This window comes from Lactuca virosa, chromosome 2, assembly GCF_052849685.1.
Source record: "Lactuca virosa cultivar CGN04683 chromosome 2, Lactuca_virosa_CGN04683_v6, whole genome shotgun sequence".
NCBI classification, from domain to species: domain Eukaryota; kingdom Viridiplantae; phylum Streptophyta; class Magnoliopsida; order Asterales; family Asteraceae; genus Lactuca; species Lactuca virosa.
The window spans coordinates 294945540-294958671 of record NC_136427.1 but is presented as its reverse complement, the minus strand read 5'-3'; positions in this window follow the sequence as shown (position 1 = coordinate 294958671).

Sequence of the window (13132 nt, the reverse complement as noted above, 5' to 3'; positions counted from 1 at the left end):
CATTCCCATTGCTACTTCTTCCTCATGTACTCGTGCTTCGGCATGCAACGATGTGCCTTTTAGTGCTTCAACATCTTGTATCCGTTCCACACCATCAAGGTAGCATTTCAAGCAAATGCACACTTCCACCGACAAAGGGGTGAGTTTTGTTCTTCTTGGTGATATAACCCTACCACTAACAGAAAAAGCCGATTCCAAAGCTACCGTAGAAGCTTGGGAGCTTAGTAGATCACGGGCCATAGCGACTAGAATCGGAAATTGGGTTTCCTTTCCTTTCCACCAAGCCAAAATATCAAAATTTTCAAACTCTTGAATACTCATTTGAGACAAGAAATCGGAACCAATGTACCTTCCGAGCTCGCTACTAGGGGTGTTAGACCGAGCTCGTTTGGAATTTTCATTCCTCAAAGTATTATAAAGCCTAATTGTTTCGTTATTTTGGTGAGAAGTGGATCCGGATGCCCCCGTATTTTGCATCATGTCATGAATGTTTGTTGAACCATATTTTGTTAAATAAACTTCAAACAAATTTTGAAAAACTTTGTTAAATTTTGAAACTTCCTTTGATGCATAATCAATGTCATCATCCAATAAACCCAAATCGTAACAAATATTTTCAATTAAAGTCTCAACCCCCCCAACATTTAGAGCCGGATTCAAAGCGGCGGAACAAGTAATAATGGGAGGCATTTCTTGAAAATATTTTTTTAACTTTGCTTTCATCGGTTTCATCATATTAGCAAACATTGCGCTCCTCATTTCAAACTCATTTATTTTCGCACTCATTAAAAAAATTTGGTTTAAAACTAAACAACTTGTAGGGTAATAAACCCCCGATAAATAAGTAGTTGCTTTTTTAAAAACATCAAGCATGTCCGTAACAAGTTTGATAGTATCCCAACTTGATTCCGGATAAGCCGTAACCTTGTTACGGTCTGCAAGGTTGTCATGAAACATTTTTAAAGTATCTTTTTGACGTAAGGCACATTCAAACATTTTGCAAGTGGAGTTCCATCGGGTATTATTTTCCCAATTCGGACCTAAAAAGAGGGCATTCGCATCGACACAAAATTGCATATAATTATGATATCGAGCGTTACTTGAACTAAAAATATCTTTTAGCATGTCTTTGAAACCATCTTTTATAGTTTCAATGCTAGTTAGTCCATCTTGCACAACCAAATTAATGATTTGTGCAACACATCGACTATGAAAAAAAACACCATCGCAAATTGGTTTATATTTTAGTTTTAGTTGTCCAACCGCGACGGTGTTGTTTGAAGCATTATCAAAAGATATAGAAAAAATCTTTCCTTCAAGTTTATAAGTTTTGATCACACAATCTAAAATTTTAAATAAATTTCTACCGGTGTGCGGGTACTCAAACAATTCAAACGTAATCGTACGCTTCATCATTACCCAATTAGTTGGATTAATCCAATGAGCGGTAACACAAAGGTACGCATCCGGTGAACCGTGAGGAGCCGTCCAAACATCACAAGTTAAATTCACACCGGTTTCTAAAGATTGAAATCCTAAAATCAATTCATTTTTTGCAAGTTTCCACATTTCAATACAATCACGTCTAATAGAAGTACGACTCACATGGCAATATCGTGGTTGGAGAGTATCTTGGATGAGTGAAGTCAAACGTTTGTTGTCGAAGTGGTCAAAAGGCAAGCATTCTTGAATCACGAACTTCGCCATCCTATCCCGAACTTTAGCCAAATCGTAACTCCACAATGTTGCATCATTCGCCATTGTTGTTTGATTATGACCCGACCCAAATTTCACCGCGGGGCATCTTTTGGTCATATGAGTTTTCAATGTCGAATTCTCTTCTTCACTAAAAAAAGCACCACATTTCTTGCATCGCGCCTTTTTTAGACCATTCGACATTACACACAAATCATAGTTGCACCAAATAGCCGGATTTCTATTTGTTTCTTTGATGTTAACAACGGTAAGAGTGTTTGATGAATCTCCAATACCAACGGAAGCCGAATCCATTGTTTGAATTAAGAGCGTTTTTTGAAGTAAGAGATGTTTTTTGAGGTTTGGTTAACCCAAAACATCTAATAGCTATTTATACTATCAAATATTGGGGAATATGGCCAAAAGGGACCAAAAATCGGGTGTCTAACAGCCATAAACGGCTATATAGCCGTTAGAATAAGACAAAAAAACGGGCATATGCAAAACCGGTTCAAAACCGGATCAAAAAACCGGTTCATACTAAACCGGTTCGAAACCGGTCTCAACGGTAACTACAGCGAATCGGTATTGGTCCGGCGGTTCGGTTCAAGTGCGGTTCGGTTCAGGGCTGAACCGGTTCGGGGGTAAACCGGTTTCCGGTTCACTGACCGGTTCGGTTTGTGAACCGGTTTTTTTGGTCACGTCTAGGTCGACCCCAGATTGGTCTTCCGCTTTTTGCCCACCATTTATAAATCACCTAATTCCAACCTAACTCGGTCATTTATCAAATCAACCAATTTCCCTCTTACAACCTACCTAACACAACTCTTTATGAATACGAACAAAAAAATCGAAACGGAAAAATGAACGAATAGATAGCTAGACGAGATTGGTCTAGAACCATGGCCGATCCCAAGGTAATTCATGCCCGATGTGAAAAAAACAAAATAAATGCTTCATGCATGTTTATACTATACAACTACAAAAAACCATTTATTATGTCGTAAAACTATAGTTTCTCAATGTACGAAGCAAACATGTAATACAACCCTTTTATTTTAACATATACCATATTCATACAAACTTATTGAGAATAAGAATGTCCAAGATCACAAAAAACTTTCTTCTTCACCAATCACCAACATTATCTCACTCATTAATCAATGCTCACCAATAGCTATAGACAATAGACAACAGACCTTTTATTTAAGGCTTTTAAAAGTTACCAAACCAGACTTAGGTCCCGTTTAATAGTTTCTGTTCGGGAAAGTGCTGTCTGGGAAAGTGCTGTATAAGAAAGTTTTCTGATTGGGAAAGAAACCATGTTGTTTGATTGTACATTTGATTAACTGTGCTGAATAATGAAAAATGACAATATTACCTTACTATTCTATATTGTGATGGATGAAGTTGCTGAATAATTATACAAAACATATAAATTGTCACACAAAAACAAAATTACACAATAATCATCTAAAATCCAAATAGAATGTCGATTAAGTTGTTTTTTAATTTATTGTTTTTCAAGTTGATGTTACATTGTTATTCTTTCTAGCAATTTTTATTTTTTTATAACTCAACGTGTGAATCTTGACCCGGTTTATATCCAATAGTGGTGAGATGGATGAAATTTTTTAAAATATATTAGGATGATGATGGTGTTGTCTAAAAAAAATTAATACATAAATATTATATATTAAAAATAATATTTATTAATATATAATAATCCCAATAAAAAAGTAATAATTCAATAAAAAAAGAAATTAAAAAAACATTTAAAAGAAATTAATAATCCAAAAAAGAAACATACAGGGTTTGGGACACAATTGTTTTTCCAGCCTATTCAGCCAGAAAGATATGGTTTTGGAGCTTTCTGGGAAAGATATGTCTTACCGGGAAAGACCTATTTTTTTGTGCATATCAAACAGTCTTTCCGGTCCATTCAGCCAGAAAGATCTGTTTGGATCTGAAAAGATGTCTATCAAACGGGGCCTTATGTTACGTTGGTCTTGGGGGCGATTAAATTGAAGCATGTCGCACCAAGAGGGCCAAGAAGTGGCACTGGAAACTGGGTGACCACTAGTGAGACCGGTGACTGAAGAGAGGAAGCTGCTAAAACCAATTTCACAATCGAATTCCCAATACATGTCTTCAAAAAACTTTAAAAACAGAATACGAAAGCTGTAATATTACATTTAAAGGCCATGTACAATTTATAAACTTTTGGCCCAAAAATCTTTAAATTCAAAAATTAGACAAATATATACCAAAATCAACCTAGCTTGGCAAGTGAAATACATAATATAATACCAAGTTATGATTGTAGTTCCAAAAACTCAAATATTAAAAACAAATGATGAACAATTACTGAGTTATCTAACAAAGAAAAACAGTTAATTTCAATATTAGTATCAAGTACAAAAACAGTAAAGCACAATATTTGTATAGTTCATATCAAGTTATCCAATTATAAAGAAAGTACGACACAAATAATGAACAACTAAACATCAGGTAGTTTAATATATATTGTTCTACAACTCTTTTATCTTTTTCTGAAAGTAAATTTTGTAATTTAATATGGTTCTTAATGAACTCTTTCTTTATGATGATAATATCCATAGTTTATTGGCCATTTCAAAATTAGTTTGGAACCTCTGTTAGAGAGGCAAAACACATGCTCAATTATATTAAATAAATCTATTAATGAAAAAAAAAGCAAAAGATTCCATGGGGTTGAAAGTGCTACATCCATGACATTTTTGCAAGGCGATTTTTTTCATTTGTTTAACCGTTTTATATTGGGATAATGACTTAAAAGGGTAATATATTTTTCGATTTGTACATATTTGGTCACTGAGTTTTTTTTCCGTCCACATTTACCCCTTCAACTTGTTAAACTGTACACATTCAGTCCTTATGACCGATTACTCTATGTTAGCCGGGAAAAATGACTTAACAGGGTAATATATTTTTCATTCTGTACACATTTAGTCCTTAATATTTTTGTACATATTTAGTCCTTAACATTTTTAATTGTTTCAAAATAAGTCTTTTTTTTTTGTACTCATTCAATACTTATGAATGATTTCTTTAGATTTTTCTCACGATATCTTACGTGAGACCAGTGTTGTAAAAATCGGTCTAGGCGGCCGATTTATCGGCGCCTAAGCGCTTGGCGGCCTGCAACCGCCTACGAATAGGTGTTAGAGGGTTAATTAATCGGCCCTGGTCAATATCGGTCAAAACCGGTCCAATTCGGTCCAAATCGAACCAATTAGCCTACGTTGAGTGATTTCTACGTTGAGCGATTTCTACAACCTTGCGTGGGACAATCATTGATGAGGTGTTTGAGGTTGTTGATGCTTATGTCCAAGACTGCTTGGTTGCGTAGGTCTTATGGTTTGGCTTAAGTCTTGTATTATGAACGTTGTAACTTCTTCATACGATATCAAATTTTAACGATCTTTATATCCACGTGTTCATTTTTTCATTAAGATTACTCCCGTTAAAATGTAATATATTTTTACTTACGATTTTATAAAAAAAAACATCCATACATGTATTCATAAAAAACGTATGGACAGGGGCGGACGCATGAATACATAGTAGGTGTTGCGAAAATGAAATAGGTGTTGCTGATACATGAAAATAGGTATAAACGAAAAAAAATTGATAATTTTTCCACCGCGGACAGTAAAAATAGGTGTTGCCGGTGCAACACCGGGGCCGGGCTAAATCCGCCCCTGCGTATGGATATAAAAAACGTAAGTAAAAATATATATATTTTTTAATGAGAGTAATCTAAATGAAAGTTGTAGTAGACTAAAATACGAACGCATGGATATAAAGATCATTCACATGAATATAAAGATCGTTAAAATTCGAGATTGTATGAAGAAGTTATGACGTTCAGAATACATAACCTAAGCAAACAAGTAGTCGAGATCGCGATGGACATAAGCATCAAAAAGCCCAAACACCTCATTAATGAATGCCCCACGTAATATTTCGTGAGAAAAACCTAAAGAAATCATTCATAAGTACGAAATGAGTACAAAAACAAAAATGACTTATTTTGCAAAAAAAATATTAAGGACTAAATGTGTACAGACATATTAACTATTAAAGACTAAATGTGTACAAAATGAAAAATATATTACCCTATTAAGTCATTTTTACCGGCTAACCTGGAGTAGCCGGTCATAAGGACTGAATGTGTACAGTTTAACAAGTTGAAGGGGTATATGTGGACGAAAAAAAAAACTCAGTGACCAAATGTATACAAATCGAAAAATACATTACCCTTTTAAGTCATTATCCATTTTATATTTTTTTGCATTAAATTTCTTATTTGTTTTTCTGGAATTTTGTTTCATATTTATTTTTGCGATTTCTTCTCACCCCATATTGGTAAATTTGGGCCATCTATGATTTTGGGCCCAGTTCCACCGGTTACACTAACTAAACATACTTATGACCAGACCGGGCCTGATATATTACTATATAAACCGGACGTGTAGTTGCAATTTGCAAAGTAAATGCGACGTCGACACGTAACTAATCAAATGAAGAATATCAAGATTTGGAAAGTTAAAAGTTGGTAGAAAGAAAGGAAAATTAAAAACATTGTGGTATTATATTATATGCCCCAATCAGTAACGGAATTTTTTAAATAAATGTATAATAATAGCAATAATAAAGGCACAAAAAAGACAGGTGTGTGGTGGTATAATAAAGTCTTCACCATTTATTTTCGGTGGGGAAGGTAGCTCAAAATGGTCTTAATTTAACCAATATTATATATATTTAAATGTTATACGACCTTACTCATTTATATTAATATTGTTAAGATCGTGATGGATTGTATGGTTTTACGATTGTACAATCAAAAAGGACCCCAAAAAGTAAGTACGATCGTTCTTAAGATCGCAACTAATATCATAAAATTGTATTTAATATAAGAAAACATTTTAAATATTCATATCTTAATAAGAAAACCTAATATAATTGATATCTAGGTTTTATCCTTTTTGGCTTTTTTATTTAATAAAACATTTTTACCTTTCAAGATCACGATCACAAGATGTGATCGGGAATAAATATTTTTACTACCATGACTAGTTTGTTTGTTTTTTGTGTATTAGTTGTAATTAGATATTAACTATAAGTCAAACTCACAAAAAAGATTTAAACTTCAACATCAAATTTAAACAATCATAAGTCAAAATTTCCAAGACAAAACTTCATAAATGGTCATTGTGGTATCCCAAAATCTTAAGTTAGTCCCTAAACTCAAAAAACCTCATAGATGGTCCCTGTGGTTTCAAAACTTCTAACAAACAGTCCCTTAGCCACATAAAAAGACTAATATGCCCTTTCTATTCTTTTTAGAATTAATTTTACCTAATCCTAATTAAGAAAAATAGAAAGACAAAATAAATAATTCATTGGGCCCACCTGCTCTCTCTCTCTCTCTCTCTCTCTCTCTCTAAACATAAAAAAAACGCACATCGTCTTCTTCATCTGTTTGGAGATTTGGAGGAACGAACGAATCAGAAGCGATGAGAAGTTAAGATGGTGGTCATTTAAATCGCGAGGAGGGACAGAGTAGTCGATCTCCGGCGACCCTCTGAGGCTTTAACTTGCATCATCTCTGGTTGAGAGCTAAGGGAACGGGTCTCCGTCTTCGTCTGTTCGGAGAAGCTGAAATCACGAATGGAAGGCTGCGATCAGGAAGCTCCGATGGTGGAGTGTGGTTCTGCAGTAGTTAAGCAGTCACAGGGGGGAAAGGCGGAGGCGGCTATAATGGTGGAAGAGGGAAGAGCATCTGGTTTTTCCGATGAGCTCCTTCTCGGCTGATAGCTCACTCGTCGGAGTTGTGGCTTCAAATCACCAACAGTAGGCGGAGAGAGGAGGTGACGGAGAACCAAGTGAGGATGGTTGGGGAGTTGTAACAGCTCGCTAGTTTATCGGTTCTTTTTCCTCTCACTTCATCGAAGCCAAATCGAGGACCACTGCAAACGAGGGGATGTTTTGAGTTGTTGATCGATAAGGAAGAATGAGGGAGGAAGGAGAGAAACTAAAACAGGGGCGGTAACCTTGGTTCGCCGGATTCTTTCCTCACGAACACCCCCACCTGCTGTTGTTTTCCATTCTTGCTTCTCCCTTCTCGATCAGACGAGGATCGAAGAACCTCCCTCGATTTCTGCCTTCGCTCGATTTCTGCTGGTGTTATTGTTGTTAGGATTGATTGTCGGAGCAGGAGAGGGAAAATGAGGGTTGTTGGTTGACAAACGATGGCCAACAGTGGTGATTCACATTGGATACCGGTGGTTCTATGGCGGAGTAGTGGTGAAGCAGTGGTGGTGTATCAAAATCAAGAGGCTTGGGCTATGAACTGATGTAAATGAAGTGCCCGTTTTTTTATCAGTCAAAGGGTGTTGGGGATTGAGTAGAAGAAGATGACAAAGACTTTCGAGAGAGAGAGAGAGAGAGAGAGAGAAGGTGGGCCCAATGAATTATTTATTTTGTTTTTCTATTTTTTTAAATAGAATTAGGTAAAATTAATTTTAAAAAGAAATAGAAAGGGCATATTAGTCTTTTTATGTGGCTAAGGGACTGTTTATTAAAAGTTTTGAAACCATAGGGACCATCTATGAGGTTTTTTGAATTTAAGGACTAAACTTCAGATTTTGGGATACCACAGGGACCATTTATGATGTCAATTTCCAATATTAAAGAAGGAAAATCTTCAGAAACGGTCCATTTGGTTTTCAAAAAGTCGAGTTGAATCATTAACTATTTTTGTCTTCATGGATGATACTTATGCTTTGAAAACTTTTAATGGATGATCCTTTTATCAAATTGAGGACAGTTAACGGCTCCAATTTGACAGATTCACCAAAAGGGCCATCAATTAAAAGTTTTTAAACCATAAGGATCTATCGGTAAAGACAAAAAAAAAAAAAAATTAAACTTGATTTTTTTGGAAACCACATGAACATGAAGATTTTCCATTAAAGAATAAAAATATTCAAAACAAGAAAAATTCATAAACATATATAGAATTAGGTGTTAATTTAGAATAACATTAGACTTGCTAGTTAAAAAAAATATTACAAATGATACTTAGAGTGAAATAAATATAAAGTTTCGATTAACATAAAAATAAAAAAGCCACGGTGGAAAGAATAAAACCTATACATTAGTTATATTATCCTTTTTTATTAAGATATGACTATATTTAATATGTTTTTTTTCGATTAAATGCGAGTTCAATTAAAAGTAAAGTTAAATATTAATTTATTTATTCTTTTAAATTTTTTCTAATATATAAATATTAATAATGATCCTACTTCGTATTCTTATGATTATACTAATGGTCTTACGATCTTATCACTGTTAAGATCGGTATTGATTTGTGTGGTACGATCATAAGATTCTACGATATTGTTAACTTTGTGAATGTCAATAAGATTTGATCTGATATACATGTAATTCTACATGTTATTCAAATCAAACATAAGATACTTTTTAGTTTATGATTGACTAACATTCAAATTATACTTAAATTTATTCATATTTAATGATCCGTTGACAATAATGAATTGGCCGACAATGGAGATAGATACGCAAGGCCTGTTTGCCTATCTATTGCCAGTGATTACATATGTTTGATTTGTAGAAATAATATGTTAGAAATTGAGTAGGGTTTATGGTGGAGATCTGGATACCCCTTGGATCGTGTAAACACTTTCCGATCTGATATTTCTATCCTATGTCCGAGTTACAAGAAACTCAGCCTAGGATAATCCCAAGGGGACACTCTAGGCATAGAAAACGTAAGCCAAATTGCTAGAAAATTCTAAGTTTGTATGAAGAAAAACAAGAGCTAAAAGGATTATCCTTCTCCACAAAAAGAGAGTCGTTTATATAGAAAACGCTAAGTAGGATTTCGTTTTAGGGTTGGCCGTCATGAGTTTCTTTGGAAACAAGTCAAGGGAATTCAGAGTTAATGAGGAAATCAATGGTTTCCAAAACTGACGATCTTAGTCAGTTTTACCATAATCACCCTCAAGAATTCGGTTTTTCCACTATGTACCCCAGCCAGGGGCTCTGCCCCTTGGACCCCGCTAGAGGCGCTGCCCCTAGACTCCGCCAAAGGGGCACTGCCCCCGGACCCCCGACTTGTCGTTGAACCAACTTCTATTTCGATCTTATACATGCGTGCACTCTGCACATACCCAAACATATATTAGAGTACAAATTATGAAGGCCCTTAGCTTACATGTAAGTTCCAATTACACAAAATGTCATGGTGACACTAAAATCACCAACATAATATTACAGAAATGTACGAAAACAAACAAGAAAATAGAAAAGGTTAAGGCACGTGTTTAACATATTGTCCATAAAACAAAATTTTCCGCTACCGGGTGTTTGTTTCCCAGGATACAACAACTAGAACTGGTTCTTCTAAACCACTCGAGCCCTCAATAATCAGAATACAACAGCTAGAAGTGGTTCTTCTAGACCACCCAAACCCTCAATAAGTCTGAATTTTACTTAGATACAAGAAGAAAAAAGAAGATGAAGTGGAGAAGAAAAGAGTTTCATTGCACTTTATGGTGTCTTCCAAATGGTTGTATTTATACTACAACCCATAACCAACAAAACAATTAAATTGTTATTAGAACACAATTCATAATCGACATTATATTTAATATCGTTTTTAATTACAATTTGTAACTGAAAATTAAACAACAATTTTCGATTATACACCATTTAACCCCTCAACTTTGGTGATTAGTTTCAATTTACCAATTATTTTTCCAAAAATGCCCCACATGAATTGAAATTGATCATACATTTCCAAGCTACTTAGATAAAATCCTACAGTTGAATCATACATAGGATAGGTAGATGCTACCCTTTCAACCCAATAAGTCTGTTTCAACCGAAAGGGTATGTTTCAACCCAACATGTTTGTTTCAACCGAACGAAACATGTAAGCATACAAGCAACAAGCAACAAGCAAAACCCTACTAGTCTTGCTAAGCATACTATCATATCATAGCAACTATATCATACGTAACATAGTGAAAAGACTCACCTGAAGTAACAACTACAATCTCAGTATTCTAGAAGTCTAATAAGCTACCACGAACCACCAAGAAATCGCATAGAAGGTTCTAACTCACCCTAAAGCTCAATTCTAACAAGTTTAACCAAAAATCTATAACACTCATAAAAATCATGCCAATTTTAAACTTTTTAAAACATTTCAATACCAATGATTATTACAAAACGTGTTTTTAGAATATTATAATGTTAGAGTATCCCAGAATCAAATCATAAAATCATGAAATATGAGGAGCTGTACGATCACGCCTTCGCCTTCCCGTGATCATCAGAAACACCTGAAACAATAATCGATAAATGTAAGCTCGAAGGCTTAGTGAGTTATCCCAAAATACCAACGCCATGCGATCATAATCATAACATATAAACAAACACAACATGCATAATGAGCCATCAGTCTGACTGGACCGCCCACACCGGGCCGTCAGTCTATCTGGACCGCTCTCCGAGCCTTCGGCACGTCTGGACCGCCTCTCAGGGCCTTCTGCCTATCCGGACCGCTCATCGGGCCTTCGGCCTGACTATATGCCCTCCCGGGTCTGCAGTCTATCTGGTCCGCCCTGGGTATCTTGGCCTACAACACAAAGTAGGACCTGCCTCAATCCAATCCCCCAAACCAACAAACGTGTGCACATAAATATCATACGCTAGCATGCAAGTACAGATAGTCATACAGATCTAACAGATCACTAATATGGCAACCATCCTATAACCAAGATATCGATCTAACCGATCAATAACATAACAACCATCCTATAACCAGGATACCGATCTAACCAATCAATAACATAACAACCATCCTAAAACCAGGATACCGATCTAATAGATCCCTAACATAGCAAACATCCTATAAAACAAGATACCGACCTACCAGGTTACTAAGCATATCACCATCCTAACTATCAGGATGTAAATCAATAAGCATATCATGCAATAAACCCGGATACAAATCCGATAAGGGCCGACATTGGTGCCTTAGACCCTGTTGATATAGTGAGGAGAACTCACCTCACAAGTGTCGAACGGTAACTATAAGATCAACTCCCGAATCATTGTCACGAACCCCACCACCTATAACCACCATAGGACTAAGTCCATCAGAATCCCAATTTACAAAAATGCCCTCAAAAGTCCAACTGGTCAACCCTTGGTCAAAGTCAAAGTCAAAGTCAAAGGTCAAAGTCAACGTTCCATGTTGACCCGACTCGTCGAGTGCAGCTAGCAACTCGCCGAGTTCTTCAAGAACTCAGAAAGTCATAAAACCCTTACTGACTCGTCGAGTTTCCAACCAACTCGTCGAGTCCATGCGTGTCTAGAAGTCGGGGAAAACCCTTACTGACTCGTCGAGTCCCCTTACTGACTCGTCGAGTCCATGCAGAACCCAACCACAGTGAATCTTCATCGGACTCGCCGAGTCGTCTATGCGACTCGTCAAGTTCATGCATTCCACTTCTTATACAATTGTTTTTAAGCTACTCCAAAGCTCCAATTGGTAGATCTAGTCTCCTAGGGCCTAGTTACCACGTAAAGTTGCAAACTTTACGTGCATGCAAGGTCTTAAGAACCAAAACTAGGCTAAAGAAGAAGCTTAAGGCAAGGAGAAGGCCATGGATTGACAAAGACTAGAACTTTGTGACAATAAAGGGTTAAAGGAGTCCAGATCTGAAGTTACAACCTCAGATCTTGCCCCAAATCCGGAAATACCACAACAATATGCTAAAAAGGGTTCTAAACCCATGTATGAAGAGATCTAGCTAATGGAGAGATAAGGTAACGACTTGTTACCTTCAAAGTAGGGATGAAAGTGGGTCCAAACCCGGACCGGATGGACCCGGACCCGGAAAACCAAGAACCGATTAACGTGATTTTTTAGAACCGGAAACCGGACCGGTATATAGGAACCGGTTCCGGTTCGGTTCCGGGTACGGTACCGGGTAAAGTGGGTCTAGAACCGGAAAACCCGGAAACATCAAAGTTGGTTGGTTGGAACCGGATAAAGTGGGTTTAGAACCGGAAAACCTGGAAAAACCGGAGTTTTTTGGTAATTACTTACTACTTAGTGGGTTGAACTTTGAAAATTTTCAATTTGATATCCCGACTTTGGGGGACTGTAACTCATTGAATATGAAACCAAAATTAACAAAATTATAGTCTAAAATCATTTACAAACTCTAGACTACACTTTGGAAAAAACCGCATGTTAATCCGACTTTAAACGAATGAGAGATGCATGTGTTAACATTTTCACAGATTACAAACTACAAAAACAAAAAGCTGAAAAGTTGAAAATTTTCAG